This window comes from Falco biarmicus, unplaced genomic scaffold (genome assembly GCF_023638135.1).
Source record: "Falco biarmicus isolate bFalBia1 unplaced genomic scaffold, bFalBia1.pri scaffold_30, whole genome shotgun sequence".
Taxonomy (NCBI): Eukaryota; Metazoa; Chordata; class Aves; order Falconiformes; family Falconidae; genus Falco; species Falco biarmicus.
Window position 1 is genome coordinate 1,831,390 of NW_026611861.1, and position 14,441 is coordinate 1,845,830.

At 42.6% G+C, this 14,441-nt stretch overlaps 1 pseudogene; it reads left to right on the top strand.

Annotated features, from left to right (window-relative positions):
* The window catches only part of LOC130143470 (ankyrin repeat domain-containing protein 26-like), a 69,059-nt pseudogene that overhangs the window by 2,079 nt on the left and 52,539 nt on the right, over positions 1-14,441 (top strand).

Here is a 14,441-nt window from a genome sequence, read left to right on the forward strand (position 1 = left end):
GGATCACACCAACAGGTTCCTTCCATAAAGTGGGTCCTGTAGCCCATAAGACCTCCCGAAAGTGTGCCTGATACAGCATCAGTTAGGAGCAGGCAGCTTTCAGAGGTGGTCTAGCAAAACCTTCAGCCTCACTGACAGAGACGGGCACAACTCTGTAGTTGGAAGCACTGTGGGCACAATGCCAGCTAGTCATGGATCCTGGGTCAGAGCTCATCGCTAAGGGAGATTGACCCTGTCAGCTGCCTGTCAGACTGAACTCCAGCGCTTTCATTGCTTGGCTTGTAGCTGCTGGGTTGTCGGCTCAAGGGCCATTCAAAGTGTGTACTGCCAGCCTGCTGTTTCCCAGTGGGGTTGTTTCGTGGCTGCTCAGGCATCAGCAGTTCTCTTCTACTCTGTAGGTGATCAGCGTAGCAGCAGCAGGAGCAGGAACAGAATCTGGGCAGTGTCCCCAGGGCTGGGTGGCAGAAGAACTTCGGTGTTACTGGAGGCCTCTTGCAGGGACAGGCAACCCTGAGCACTGGTGTTCTCTGCCAGCCTGTTCCCTGAAGTGGATCTTCTGTGGAGCACAGCAGGCCTCGCTCCAAGCAGAGCCGTCTCCTGTTGACAGACTGAGAGGCTTGGTTGAGGAGGACAGCAACAAGTCCAAGTTTTCTGAAGGCTTTTCTGTTTGCAGAACTGATAGTGACTACTTGACGTCTGTCATGCTTCCTAGTGGTTGGTAGTAGCAGCTTTCAGATGATTGTGGACTCCTTCATAACCAGTTCTGGTTAGCTTTCAGATAATCTCAGTCAGTCGTTTCTTCAGAGATGAAGAATCCCGCATGTTTCCATGGGAATTTCTCAAAAAGTGGTGGTAGTTGCTCTTGAGCTACTCCTCTGTCAGTGCTCCAGTCTGTTCCCTGTCTGTAGCAAGACATTACAAATTCTTTGAAGTTTTCTGTATTTCTCTCATCCTCATCTTTGTTGCAGTGGAGGAGGATGTCAGCTGCCCTGTAGCAAGTATCTGTGTTACAGATTACTGTGTTTCTGCATCACCTGCCACTGCATTTGTGTACCTCTCCCTTTCCATTCCCCCTTAGCCAGGGAGCTGTTGTGCTCCTGTCTCAGCAAGGTACCCAAACAATTGCAAGGCTAGTTGAGCTTTCCTAAATACAGAGAAGGACCTACCTGCAGCGATGTGGTTCAGAACCAGTGCTGGTGTTCCCCTCAGTTCTTGAGGAACTGTGGGATTGTTACTGCATCGCCTTCAAGGGAGGAAGGTCCCAGCTGTTTTCTAGCTTGTCTTCTGCTCTGTTGGGACAGGTGTCCTGCAGAGCAGCAGGTGCTTTGCTTTTGCACAGAGTGAAGCTTGTGCTGATTTGTGCCTCTGATTTAGGGGGAAACACATGCAAGGACTTTCTGGGCAATTTCTTTCAGTATAAGTAGGCTGGTTAATTGACATCAGACCTAAGATGTTCTGTGGTTTGAAGGAGGGGTTTTTTGTTTGTTTTTTTTTCCTCTGGCAAGGCTTTAACTTGAAGAAAAGAGTTTCATTTTCTTATGCTGGTCATGTATTATGGAAACACAGTATTCCCTCCCTGGAGAGGACTTCCTCTGTAGTGGGCTTATTATGACTATCGTAGTTACACGTATCTGAAGGGTCGGGTATTACTTTCCTGTACTCAGGCTTACAGTGTTCTGCTGTCTGGTTTGCTGCATGTAATGGGGGGCACTTTGGTGCAAGTGAGTACTTGGTTTTGTTGCAGTAGTAAGCAAGCTAGAGAAAAAGCAGAAATCCTCGAAGTGCAGGGAAACGCTAATACTCTTTATATAAAGCCCATCTACATCTCTGAGACACTTCTGGCACGTGAATAATCCTAGAACTTAGAGGGTTGCTTGCCATAGTTCTCAGATTCCCAAGCTTTGGTCTTTTTTGCTGTGCCACAGGTGTAGTCCTGCTGGAGGCAGTGACCACCACCTGGGCACGGGAATCTGTGCAGATTAAGTTCTAGAGTGAAGGAAATGGCAGCTTACTAAGCAGATGCTGCGGAGGGGTTTTGCTGGCCAGTCTCGGGTGTTTGGTGCGCAACTGCTGTTACTGGTAACGGAATGAGAAATCTTTTCTTAAGCTTGCTTTGTGCAAAGTGAAACTTGTGGTCATAACAATTTACCACAGCCTGAAATTATTTCTCTAGTTGTCTGTTTGTGCTAATTTAATATGTTTAACTTTTAGGACACCTCTGCATCTCGCTTCTGCGAATGGCCATGTGAATGTTGTTACATATCTCATAGAAAACAAGTGTAAACTAAACCTTACTGACAGTGACAACAGATCACCACTGATGAAGGTATGTGGAATATGTTATGCTTGTCAACTGTGCATTAAATGAGAGGTGGCTGGAAGGATTCTTTACACAGCTCTGTGTAGAAGCATGCATGTTGTAATCAGCGTGGAATAGGCATATGTTAGCTCAGCTTTGAAGGTGCTCTTATTTTCCAGCATTGGGAAGCTGGGGCAATTGTAACAGAGTGCTGGCAGTTCTTCCTTTTTTGCGTGTTGTTCCCAGGCTGTACAGTGCCAGCAAGAAGAATGTGTAGCTATTCTGCTAGAGCACGGTGCCAACCCCCATCTGGCGGATGCTGACGGCAACACTGCCCTTCACCTTGCTGTCCGATCTCCTAATACAACCGTAGCGGGGCTGTTACTTGAGCATAATGCCAATATTGATGCTCGGAATAAGGTAAATTTTTGTATTTGTTGAAGAAGTTCTTTCAAAAAGTTGTACTAGTATTTCTCTTGTAGGGTTTTTTTTTCTTTTATTTTTTAAATGTATTTATCTGTCCTTTCAGGAGGGAAACACTCCGCTTATTCTTGCTATCTCTGAACGTCATGAAGATATAGCAGAGTTTCTTCTGCAGAGAGGAGCTGATGTGCATGCTCGAGATCACTGTGAAAGGTGAGTGGTTTGTCAAAACTCTGCATGGGTCTCTTTAGTATTCTTTAGGTTGGATTAATCAGAGGCATGAGAGTGAGCTCTGAAAAAACCCGGGGAGCCACATAGCAGCTATTTCTGTGTGACTTGTGAAAGCACATCTGCGCTTGGCTGTTGTCATACCTCAGTGGGTGCTTTCCTCGTTGAGGGTTACAAGAAGGCATTGTCTGTGGTGGCCCTTCTGGCAGGAAACATGCTGTTAGCTCAGCAGCACTGCCTCAATTTGAAAAAACATCTCCTGCATAGTGGCGTAGTTTGTACGTGAGTGTTGTCTATGTGGAAGCTTTGTCTGAAGATTGAACGTTTGCTTGTTTTGACTCCCTCTTGCATTTTATGGTTGCTCTTAATATTTAATGAAAACTGCTTTTTCTTTTGCTCATTCAGTAATGAGGAAAGTAGTTTTTGAGAGCAAACAGGAATAAAAATAATTACAGTGTCTGTGTCAAATGATCTACTTCATAACATATTTTTGGTGTTTCAGAACCCCACTTATGACTGCAGCATCTGGTGGACAGCTTAATTTAATAAAAGTTCTTCTTCGATATGGTGCTGATCTTTTCCATAAAGACAGTAACGGATGGACAGCTGAGGATTATGCTGTTACTCATGGATATTCTAGGTAAATTTTTGACTTTATTGTTAGAATAGGTTGTCAGTTGTCAGTGTGGCTTTTGAATGTTTTTGGTAATAGCAGCAAGGTTTAATGGTGTGTTGAAAGCTTCAGGACAGACAGTGCTCGGTGACGTCTTCTGATACGTATTGTTCCCTGTGTCTACTATTAATCTGGATGTTGAAGAAAATTTCCGCCCCGAATTGTCTGTTAGATGTCAAGTTTTGATGCTAAACTTGCACCTGCCTAATACAAACTCTAAAACATGTCTGCATCCTACAGTTACCCAGAGGTAGAATGTGGCAAACTGAAATGCATGTCAGTCCTCTCCTCAGACCAGCACCATTGTCCTTACTGACTTCCACTACAATGAGCAGGAACTACCAGCCTTTTCTTTCAGAGATCTAACATATCCCTTTTGTTAAAATCTTAAGCAGTTTCACCCCTCTTATGGATAGCTTTGTACCTGTGCGTATCCCTTCTCTAAGGTGGTTATGTGTGCTTAACAGCTAGGCTGAAAATACTGTGCCGAGCTGGAGCTAATAGCTTCATAGGTGTGGATATGCACCTCTAGAGTGAACGTGACTGTAGTGAATATTGAAGTAGGTAGTAGCCGTGCAGTAAGTTCTGTGTGTATTACTCTCAGTGAATGCATACAAGTATATGAATTCCTACGGCTATGAATACGTGTAGGGTGGATAAGTGGCTGTTAACTGTTCTATTAAACTGTATAAGCAAGTATGTGGTTGTTTTTACCGAATACGTTTCTTCTCTTTCCCTATATAGTCTTTGTACACAACTGGTGGCATACGCATTCTGGGGAGACAGAGACGAAGGTGGTGCACAAGGCGACACAGTACCTGGCATTCCTCACCGGGCCAGAGCTGCTGGCTTGACGTTGGGTGCACCTGCTGTGGACAGAGGAGGTAGGATCTTTAATCACGCAGGAGCTCACGAGGAAAATCACTGTGGCCTTTTCTTTAGGGGGTTTGTGTTGTCAGCGCTCGCTGTGTTCGCCGTTGACTTTAGGGGAGGCATCAGGTGGAGTAGCACAAGAAGCTTTGTGAATATGCTGACTTGTTGCTGGTTGGAGGTGCTTCTTGTCAGGGGTGAGGACAGCTGCGGTTTGTGTGCTACGGGCCCACGTACGGGGTTGTTGCGTTCTGCCTGCCAGATTGCCCATCTGTCTAGGTTTTCATACCGAGAGAGAAGGGGGACAGGGAAGGAACTAGGTGAGTGGTTTTGGGTTTGGGGTGTGTACTTGTACCTGTAGATGGCCATTCAGATTGTGAAAACAAATTGCAAAAGGTTCATCCTGAGTAGCTGTTCATCTTCCTGTGGTTGGGAAGCAACAGATGAGTTAGCAGGACTGTACATGTCTTGTTGATTTCCACTGAGTTTGTGCAGTGGTGTTTTAATATTAATAGTTTCACCTGCACTAAGCTGCTTTTAGTGAGTTGTCTTATTTCTCAGCATCAGTTACGGTTGTTTCTGTGTAGGTGCTGTAGAGACATACTTAGGAAAAATCGTCTTGGAAAAGTCACTTGGTTAGAAACAATAATGCAACTTCTGTGTGTACTGTATCTTCATGGACATAGTTTGATTCCAGTAAAAATAAATAACACTTCTACTTCCAGTAATTTTATGAAATAAACGTTAAAAAGTCCATATTAACTTGTGATCCAGAAAAAAAATTGAATTGCCTTGTTATCAAAAAATTAGCTCCTTCAGTGAGTTCATTTTAAATTAAAAAAACCAACCAAACAACTCCTTAATGTTTAAGATCCAGTCTATGCTTATGAGCTCATATAGCCCTAGAGGAATCTTAGAAAACTAATCTTTTAATATAGATCGAACTTCTTGTACTTTACATCTCAGGCCCTACAGTGGGAAGTTCTATCCTTTCTGGTTTTTTTAAGGGTGTTACATCAGAACTTTGTGGCAAATGGGCAGCAGACAGTGTTCAAACACAGTTTATTACTCCTTTTTTAAATATGTCGTGAAATATGAGCAAAACATGGGCTATTTTTCCGAGTTCACTTTTCCCAGATAGGGGAATTTAATTTAGAGCCAAACTTTGTTCCTTTGACTTAGGACTAGTTATTTTGATCTAGTCAGCGATGTGTAAAGTTTCTTGATAGACTGAAGGAAGATGCGGAGGTTTTTATATTTTATTTTATTTTTGGAAAGGGCTTGGTACAGGTAGTTTAATCAACAAAATGTTGCTTTTACCCAAACAGCACTCTGTGGCTGCCTCCTGTGCACATAGATAATTGCTGTGGTACCACATTGTGATGACTGACAGGCCCGGGTTATTTTAAAATATGTGGCTTGAAGAATAATACTGTTGTGTGATTCCAAAATTGATATGCCCTCAGGGAAATAGGGGTTCTTGAACCAAGTGATTTGCTCGGTTCCTTGAAGACAGTAATACTACTAGCATAAGTCCACAATGTTATGGGAAATCCTCACTTGAAGAGGCATAGTAAGTGTGAAGAGCATATTTATGTGGGTTAAGGACTTGGGAAGAGAAAGTGTGCTGTGTTCTCAAACTGTTCATAGTAGGGCTTGTTTTTCTTGAGTAGTACGAATCTTTTTCTCCTTGTGCTCAGTCTCCTGGAAAATGACCCCGGCCTGCTGAGTGAGAGGGATTAGTAGCATGCAGGGAACACTTGGTGGCATTGATTCTGCGGTCTCTTGCTTGCACCCACAAAGCACAGGTCCTGCATCCTGAGTCCCTTTGACAGGCTGCAGTAAAAGCTTTGAAGCCCCTGTTAGAGGAGAAGCTAGACTGATCTTGAGACAACGGAGGAATACCCACTTTGAATTCTTTGTTTTAATCTTGCTCTTCATTCCTATTTTTCTGGGATCTTCAATGTAGTCCTTCCTCCTTTTGCTACTTTTGCACTTGTTGAACATTGTTCAAAATACTCGCCTCTAGTGAGCAAGTCGGTATATTTAAGAAGTTGGCTCATGCTTATTTGAGTGTATACTTTTTGTCAGAACACGAACCTTTTTGTTGATTACAGACAGACTTGCAAAAACCTCCAAATGAATGGCTTCCACCTCTAGCATATCGAATGACAGACTTTTCAGATTTGAAGTTGAAATTTCTTTGGCAAAAAGTAATTATGCATTTTTTCTAAAAGCGAGGGTTCAGATTTCTAGTATGTCTTCAGTGGCAGCTTTTTTTAGCTGCTGCACTGCGTATTGGTGTACTGTTCCTACAGAAACCATTGGTTTTTCGTCATAGAGCTCTTGGAAAAGAAACGAGTGCTTCAGTGTGCTTTATATCTGCTGTATCACCTTTTAAGAAAATTGAGAAATGGAGAAGGAATGAGAAACAATCTTGAGGTCCTTTTTTTCACTCTTACGTGTGTGTTTTTGATAGGAGTCCTCTTGCCACGTCCATTCCATGTATTTGTGGTAACATCAATATAAGCAGGACTCCCTGTTGCTCTGAGGCAAATGTTATGGCCTTGTCACACAGACGTTTGGTGTTGGGTAGCTGCAATAACAGAACCACACCATTCTTACTAAGTAGGATGGGTAGAGCAGGCAGATGGTGATTTGTATTCTAAAGCTTCTGTTCCACAACATAGACACGCGTACACACACAAGCACACATGCATGACACTCACAGCAGTCAGTGCACCCGTTCTGGTCCAGTTGTGGCCTGCCCTATAGCCCTGGGGGAACAGGGTATTCACTCTGACTGCTTGTCATGCCTGCGTTCTGGCTGGTGGCGTAGCTTCTCTCTGTGAACAGTTCAGCATGGTCAAATCAATATATGCAGGGCTTTTACCTCAAACTGAGGTAGGAGGGGGCTGTGTCTGCATCAGGCACCATCTGACACAACTGGCTAGCATATCTCCAAAGTTTGTTGGCACCTACAGATTTTTGGGATGCTTAGACGGAGGGATTTTAAGTGTGCTGTATGTATAAAACACTCTACAAATACGAAGGAATTGCATTGGTAGTCAGTGCTGGGCAAGGACTAGTCAAGCTGAGAGAAATGCAAAGTTGGCAGGACAGTAAACTGCCAAGAATCTGTTTCGGTGTTTCAAAATATTGGAATATATGTTTTCTACAATGGAGCAAGTAAATGAAGTTACACTGTTTGACACTGTCCCTTAAGAGTAGAGTTCTGTAGGTTGTGATAGGTTTGGCTTCTGCTTCTTGTAACTGTAGAGTAGGCTGATGGTCACAGTACATTCTCCCATTGCTACAGCTTTGTTAATGTACTGGTTAGGTTTTCTGCATTTCTGGGAATTCACATTTATTCTGGTGTCCTTGTTTGGTCTGTCCTTGACATGGCTTTCCCTAAATGGATATAGGAATGCCACAATCTCCTAGCCAGACATCAAGAACAGGAAAACCAAAGAAAGGTATTCTATACAGTAGCATTTCAACTGTGAAACATGTTGCGTGATGTACAAATACTAACACACCTGTGATGTTTATTATCTTGGAGGTCTCTATTCTGATGGTTTTGGTTTTATAAATTAGGTTTGAGAGCAGGCTTGGGGTGCTTTTTGTTGGCATGTTTTGCACAGGTCCTTTATTACTGAATTGAGTGATTGCTTTGTGTCATTAGTGATAGTAAATAATATTATTTAAAAAAAAAAGCTCTTCTGTTACTCCAAAATGAAAATGGACTTCAATTAAAGTAGAAACAAGTGATCCCTAGATACTACTTTTCTAGATCCCACTTCTACGGTAGGGCATCAAGATCTGTCTGAAAACTATCTCATAAACTTTCTCTCTTGCTTTTTAAAGGAGAATGGGAACTGGTTTTGATCATTGCTTGAAGTTACTATACATGGAAAGCAAAAGTTCAGATAACTTACTCAACATGATATGCCCTTTGTTTTCTTTTCCTTTTAATGATTTTGTCTAAGACCTCGGTTTGGCTCTCATCATACAACTTTATAGAAGGCTACCAATCTCCTATTTATAAGCAACTTCATTTTGTGATGATAGTTAACGAGAACTAATTATCGAGGACTTGAGGAGTGCTGAAATAGATACGATGTGGAGGCTCTATTTGTTTTTTTCCTTTCTGTCCTGGGAATTGAAGAGGCCTTTTATTTCATCTTAGTTGTTGATAATTGAGAGGTTTTCGCACTCTTCAGGCTGGATTCCTAGAGTTCAGGTTTCTTTAGTGCATCAGTGGTGTGCTAGAGTGCGCTATGGTTGAGTTTGCAACATGTGCATCTGGGCCACGCTGCCGTTCAGAGGGATCTTGACAAGCTGGGTAAATGGGCTGTCAGGCCTGTCTTAACAGAATTCAGCAAGGGCAGATGCCAAGTCCTGCACATGGAAAGGAACAACCATTTGCTACAGCACGTGCTGGAGAGCTGCTTTGCTGGGAATAGCCAGAGGGTCTTGGCAGAAAGTGAGCTGAGAATGAGCCAGCAGGGTGCCCTGCCGGCTGAGAGGGTTAACGGTGTCCTGGGCGGTATGAAGAGCAGCGTAGCCAGGAGACTGAGGGAGGGGATTGTACGCTGCTACCTGGCAGTCCCTGGCTTGTGTCCAGCTCCCTGGGTATAATTTTGAGCCCCCAGTGCAAGAGAGAGTGGTCTTTCATCCGTGAGCGAGTTCGGTGGAGGGCCATCAAACTTTGCCAGGAGCAGGACTACTTGCCTTTTGGGGAGAGACTGGGGGAACTGGGCTTGTTCAGTGTAGAGAGGAGATGACTTTGAAGGGGACCCAGCAGCAGCTTGCAGCACGTGTAAGGAGAAGCCGGAGACAGGTGCCTCCCAGTGGTGCGTGACAGGAAGCAAAGGTACAAGAGGCATAAATGGAAACAAGAGAATTTCTAATGGAATGTGGGCAGCTTCACCATGGTGAGAACAGTAAAACAGAGAGGTTGTGCAGTCTCCCTCCTTGAATGGTTCAAGATCAGACTGGAAAATTCCTGTGAGCCTAGTCTGACCTCAGAGCTGAGTCCACTTTGAGGAGGCGGTTGGCTGAGAGACTTGCCGAGGTCCCTTGTGACCTGATTTATCCTGTGGTCCTGTGTGCCAGTTGCTTTCTTAATTGATGAAAGCTTGGAGCGTAGTGTAGATTGCCCTGGTTACGCCTGTCTTGCCTGTTGACTATCCTTTTTGGTGCAGCATAGAGACCTGCTGGGGATTTTTCTACCTGAGGATAGGCATTAGATCTTGGTTATGCTTTTTGATGTTTTTTACCTTTTCAGGATAACCTGTAAGTGGGTAGAGCACCAGCTAGTAGAGTATATAAACCAGTAAAATCTCTGTCAACAGTGTGTGCTTGTGTGTGCAGTATGAGTACTTCAGCAGTTCATTTATTTACTGTCTTGCTAAAGCACCAGTATTTTGTTAACTGTTTATTAACGTAGCCTATTCATGCTATGCTGGGCTTTTTTTAGTTTAGAGGTAGTTCTTAAACTTTTAGGTATAAAAGTTCAAAGGAGATATAACTCTAGTCTTTTTTGTTTTGTCAATTCAGTGTGACTTGAAAAAGCAGTTGTTTGGAAAAGCATTCATTCATTCATGCTGTCTTACGTAAAGTTGACTCCCCAAAGTTTCATTCTGCTATGACATGTAGAGTTGTCCAGGTTAAATGTTTGTATGTGCTGGTTGGTTTTTAGCATGCCAAATCTAATTTCAACATGTCAATTAATGTTTGAACAGCAACAGACGACTTGTCGCAAGGAGACTCAATCGGGTAAGACTTTAAACATACCCAGCACATACCTGAGGAATGATTGGAGAGACGCAGTACTCAATTTGCTTTACTTTTTAAGAAGCTTGGAGAAAGAGGGGAGCGATGTCAGTTGGCGTGCTTCTGAGGAAGAGCTCGATTTTTCTCCCAAGGTATGGTGTATTTACAGTAAATGTCCTGTAAAAATAAGTGATCTGAAGGCAAGTTTTCTGGGGGATTGAAAGAAACTACAGTTCTAGCCAATATTGTTTTCTCCTTAGAAGCAGTCTCTGACCTGCCAGCCTTTTTTCTGCTGTGAGTTTTTCCTAAAAGACCTGTAGCTGTGGCAGAGCATGCAGCAGATTTGTGGTTTGAGGCAAAAGAGCCATAGGCGACGAGATAAACCCCCACAGTTTTGTTTGTTCTTGGTCATTTGAGTCAGATTTTAAGTTTATAAGTTACTAATATAACCTGCTCTGTTCTTCCTCAAACACTGTTAATGTTTCCTGTAGATTTCGTGATAGAATCCTAACTGATAAAGGGCACTTTTTAATGAAGATGTACTGAAATTCTTCATCACCTAGTTCTCCTCTCCTCCTCCTCAGGTTACTCAAGAGTGCTCAGCGGATGAGTTACTCAAACGGGTCATCTTTTTTTCTTCTATTGAGATGGCATTCTGTGCTTGCATGTAATCTCACACTGCATGTTTTCCCTCTTTTTTTTTTTTTTTTTTTTTGAATATGCTTAGGCAGTATTCTTTTTGTCAGCTACAAGCTCTCAGGCCTATTTTTTTTTTTGCTAGTGTTCTGAAGAGTTATTAACTTCTGCAGTGATGTCTGGAGCATCAGTTCTGTTGCTCTGGGATTCTGCAGCGATGGGGAACCGGTGTTCTAATTCAACCTACTCTGCAATACTGGAGATGCAAGCATGTTTAGTTTTAACATGATTTCATTTTCTTGCACTGATTTAAATATAAATTATGCATTTTTTGGGCATGTTTTTGAAATTTCAGGATATTCTGGTGAGTGTACTTGCAGGGACTAATTAACGCAGTAAGTCTAGGGTTCTTAACAGTTACTTCCCTTGTGCACACTTGCAAGTAAGCATCCAGAAGCTGCGATCTTAAATATAACTGAATTTTACTGAAGTACTACACATATTAAACCCAGATTTTTTAGAACTGCTATGCATGTAACCATAGTTTTGGGCACAATTTTCAGAAGGGTGCCTGCACGGTATTTTGGGGGGTGAAATACTCACTGAATTGCATACGTGAGGAGTGTTTTTGTACTTAGAAGTACAGGATGGAGCCAGCACCTGACCATTATCAAAAGGACAGCCTGATGACATTTAGTGTTCAAGATTTGATGTGAACAAAAGATTTGTTGTTGTCGTTAGTGGTTTTTTTTAAAAAAATAATTGTTTTTTGGCTTCTTTATTTACAGAAGCTGCAGAAGCCAAACTTGACATTCTTAATGAATGTTTCCCAGCAGTTCAGGAAAAACAGTAAGCTATTTGGAAAAGATTGCATAGTATGCTAATATATAAAAGTAGATTTGCTAAGTAGTTTTTTAAACATTTCTTTTCCTATGGTAAATGAGAAAAGTAGCATTTTGAAAACACAGCACTTAGTCACTTCAGAAAACATAAGTCATGTTGTTAAAACGAAGCTATTAATCCCCTCCTAAGCCTTTGTCCCTGGCCAAGTCCTTCCTCCATCCTGCCCATCCTTGACTTGGTTCCTTTTCCAGACATTCCCAGATTACTCCATTAATCTGGTAACATGCCTGTTGCCATTTCCATAACTCCTTTTGTTGTTTTGACATAACTGCCATGTCTCCAAAGACGGTGAATAATGAAGTATCTTGCAAGTCGGTACCAAAGCAAACTGTCTTTCAAAATCTAAATAATTTGCAAGATAAACAAGAAAGTTGGAACAAGAAAAGCATGATTCGGGTGAAGTTTCACAGAAATGATGACTCTGAGATGACAAACTGGAAAAAAGAGACACCTCAGCTTCTCTCAGATAGTTGTGGTCTTAAGGAGAAAAAGTCAAGCTTCAGTAATGGCTTTGAAAGTGATAATAGTTCTTTGTCAGCAGGAAAAAAACCAATGCTTGAAAGTCAAAGACCAAACTCTGTCTTTCTTGAACATGTGGATGATGAAGATACAGAAGAAGAGCAATGTGAAGTAGATAATAAAGTGTGTGAAGCGCTGAAACAAGGAAGTGAACACTTGTGCTTGAATAGGCATGAAGAAAACGTAAGAGCAGCATTTCACTCGAGCACCAAAGTAAGTTATATAAGGATGATTCAATCACAAAGGTATTTTCTAAGGGTAATAAAGGTAAGAACCAAAAGGTAAACTGGATTTCTGTTAATACTTCACGTATATCCATCTTTTGATCTTCCTTTTTTTATATTAGAAAATGCCTTTACTCCTAGCCAAAGCAGTTTCTTAGGTATAAGAACAGCGTTGGGCAGTATTTTCAATATTTTTTTAATTGGTTGCAGTGGTTTTGCAGGAAAACAAATAGGCAGTATAATTTTTCTGAAATAAATTCAGTTTTTCTCAGCTGTATGTACAGTTTTTTATCTGTCAAGATTTATTGCCATTTAGTAAAATACCTGGTGTGATGGCTGAAAGTGAGGAACCAACAAGTTTGAGTCAGATTGAGAGCAGGAAGTTAGTGATTTTCCTGGAGCAAAGTAGAGGAAAAGGAGCGTGTTCCAAAACAATGTAACTGAAATGAAAGCTAGAGTTAGGCTGACAGGAAGAATTGCTTCTCAGGAGCTTTGCAGAGCCAGGGCTAATGACTTAGGGCTAATGTCATTGCTGTCTCCTCAGAGATTCCCATGGAAAAACTGAAGGTGTTGTAAAACAAAGCTCGACAAAGTTTCCCCGTTGTCTTACACAGGAAAAGCATTTTTAAAGTTGTCGATGGGTGGCTAAGAAGGTGCTTGTTTCTGCTATTTCCAGCTGTTTGGTCAATCTCTTCTAGGAAAAATCACCTGAACGGGAAGAAGAGGAGAAGGAGCAGGAAAAGGAAAACACTGGTGAAGAGCTACGAACTGCAGTTGTTGAGGGTGTGAAAAATTCTATTTGTAATGATAGCCATCAAGTCCACAGTGCTTCCAAAGACGACACTGGTGAGAGAAGTGAGTTAGTAAATACTGATCCCAGTTCTTCCTCTATAAATATTAATGCACAGTAAATGAACTGAAATGGTGCTTGACTTCTGAAACAGTAAGTTTTTCCCTTGCCTGTGAACCCTAGTGGGCATTGGCAAGGAGGAAAGTAGCTTTTGTTCCTTTTCGTTCGTTCCTGAAGAACAAATTGTGGCCTTGGATTCCAAACGATGCTAAATGGAGCAGGTGTCATTCTTGGTTTTGTTGCTGTGTTCTCCCTGAAGCGATCAGAACAAAACGCACGGTTGAAAAAGAGGAGGATTAGAGAGTCTTGGTGTGACAGTAGTATTCCCCTTTCTGGCCCGTGCTGTCAGACTGAAAAGTTGTGATTGCTCTTGGCTGAAGCCTGGGAAAGATTTGAGTCAATCTGAGAGAGAGCTGTTCTGTTCCAGTGCCTCACCTTGTCCAGTTTTAAAACGTAGAAAGTCTCTCCAGTGCCACGCTTGTGTGTGCTCGAAAGCATTGCCCCGTCAGTCAGGGCTGAGCACTCCGGTACTCACCTCGGGTCTTGGAGCAGGAGGAGAAGGCACACTTTGCATTGTCTGTCTCCAGAGAGTAGAGTGGTGTGGTAGATGTTACCAGAGCGTGTGTAGCTGCTGATCAAATGCTACAGAGCGGGCCTGGCAGAACCTGCTGTATTCCAGGTGTTGTGCCTATACGTGCTCTTCTGTCGGTGCATTTTAGCATAAGCCTGCATTTGGCACAGTGTAAGTAGTCCTAGCTGAGGCTGGAACCAGCAGTTCCCCTCTGCTAGGACGGGTGCCCTCACTGGTCTCTAGCTCCTTTCCCGTTTTTGTGTGCGTGTCTCCACAAGAGCGAATCCTGAATCAGTTTTACCTAACGGACTAGCTTAAAACAGAGAAATGAAGATAGTTTAATCTGGCCAGGAACCTACTGAGACTGAGCCTTGCGTGTGCCTAGTAGAGAAGAGATTGGGATGTTGGCCCCTGAGATAGAGACAAGTTGTGTGTTCGGGGTGAGATTTTGGGCTGTGAGCCTCTCC